This window comes from Coenobita brevimanus, chromosome 27, assembly GCF_032717465.1.
Source record: "Coenobita brevimanus isolate Jiangsu-jjx chromosome 27, ASM3271746v2, whole genome shotgun sequence".
NCBI lineage: Eukaryota > Metazoa > Arthropoda > Malacostraca > Decapoda > Coenobitidae > Coenobita > Coenobita brevimanus.
Genome location: NC_136980.1, coordinates 10,505,583 through 10,507,503, shown reverse-complemented (window position 1 = coordinate 10,507,503; position 1,921 = coordinate 10,505,583).

The window sequence follows — 1,921 nt, the reverse complement described above, 5'->3', positions numbered from 1 at the left end:
GCGGCAGAGAGAGAAAGCAACCCTTCTCCAGAAACCACATAAGCCTGACATTGACCATCTTTTCGAACAGCTTGCACACACATGATGTTAAAGTGATAGGGCGATAGTTGGAGACTTGGGAATGGTCTTTACCAGGCTTGGAAAAGGGGAGGACAATACCCAACTTCCAACTCCTTGGAATAGAGCCCTCACTCCAAACCCTGTTAAAAAGGTCCAATAAAAACTGAAGTGAATCAGTCAGAAGATGATGCAGCATAGCGTATGGAATATCGTCAGGCCCGGGAGCAGTGTCATGATACTCTGAAACGGCAGCACGCAGCTCACGGAGGCTGAAATCTAAATTATATGGCTCTCCGCCACGAGAGCGAAAGTCAAGACCCAGCCTCTCCTGATTCCTATGAAAGGTAGCAAATGACTGAGAAGGATCCTTTGTGGAGACAGAGTAAAACTGATCTGCAAAAGCAGAGGCTACTGCATCTTGTGCAGACACAAGTTCTCCATGAAGACGCAACACCGGAGGGGAGGGGGCGAGAACCTACCAGAAATCTTGCGCACCTTTTTCCACACCATAGACATTGAACTTGAAGATGTAACTGTAGAAACATACGACCTCCACGAGTTACGGCGAGCATTCTTCATGACCCATCTATAGTGAGCACGTGCTTTGAGAAACTGTATTTTTAAAAAAACAACTTTACGATTGGCAAAATACCGACGAGCAGCTGCTTTGTAAGTTCCCTTTGCTATGGAGCAGTCATCATTCCACCATGGCACAAGTCTCCCGGAAAAAACACCAGAAGTCCGTGGGATAGAATGAACCCCTGCTGAGAAAATGGTCTTAGTAAAATAACATTCGGCATCGATAGTTGAATAATCAGTAACCCTGTTGGGAAATACACATAGTTCCTCAAAGAGAGACCAATCAGCCCTGTCCAGACACCAGGGTGGCAGACGGGCTACAGGAACAGAGTGAGTAGGCTGGACCACTACAGGATAATGGTCACTACCATGTGGATCATCCAAAGCCTCCCAAGAAAAATCAAGGGCACGGTCAGAGGAGGAGATGGTAAGGTCAATGACAGAATACATGCCATTCTGAACATGAAAATGGGTCGGCCTTCCATCATTTAGGACAACCAAATCTAAATCCCCAACCAAAGAGGCAAGAAGATCACCCTGGGGATTTGAAGGTGAGTCACCTCAGAAAGGATGGCGGCCATTAAGGTCACCAAGGAGTAGGAAAGGGGGTGGAAGTTGGCTGATAAGGGTTTCTAGATCAGCACGTATAACAGGAACGGGAGGTGGAAGGTACAGACAACAGATGGTATAGCACCTCCCAACGTCCATCTGTACTGATAGAACTTGAAAGGGCGACTGAATCTCAAAGGAAATAAAGGGGACATCAGAACAGCACAAAATTGCACAGCCACCGCTGTGACCACCAGGAGGAGATGCATGGAAGGCCTCATACCCCCTAAAGGAAGGGAACTGTCTGTCCCCCACCATTGTCTCCTGAAGACACACACATAGTGGGTTCAGAGCAGAGAGTAATAACTGCAATTCCTCCCAACTTGCCATGGCACCTCTACAGTTCCACTGAAGACAGATTGGTACCGATTGAGCCATAGTGATTAGTATTAAATATTATGAACTTAGAAAGCTATGTAGCAACCTCGTTGGGAAGGGAGTGAAAGGCCTTCTTCCTAGGCGTGGAGCTCTGCCTCACCAACCGAGAAAGCAATGAAGATTTAGGGTTTCCATGGGTGGAAGTACCCTTACCCCGAGACATGTCCCGCCCATTGCCAGAATGAGTCTGAAGCACAGAGACCTTCTTGGAAGTTGCACGTGCCCCGTCCGCACACTCATGTGAGGGTTCAGCTGGCACCTCAGGGCCAACCGAACCCCCCCCAACCAAATCATC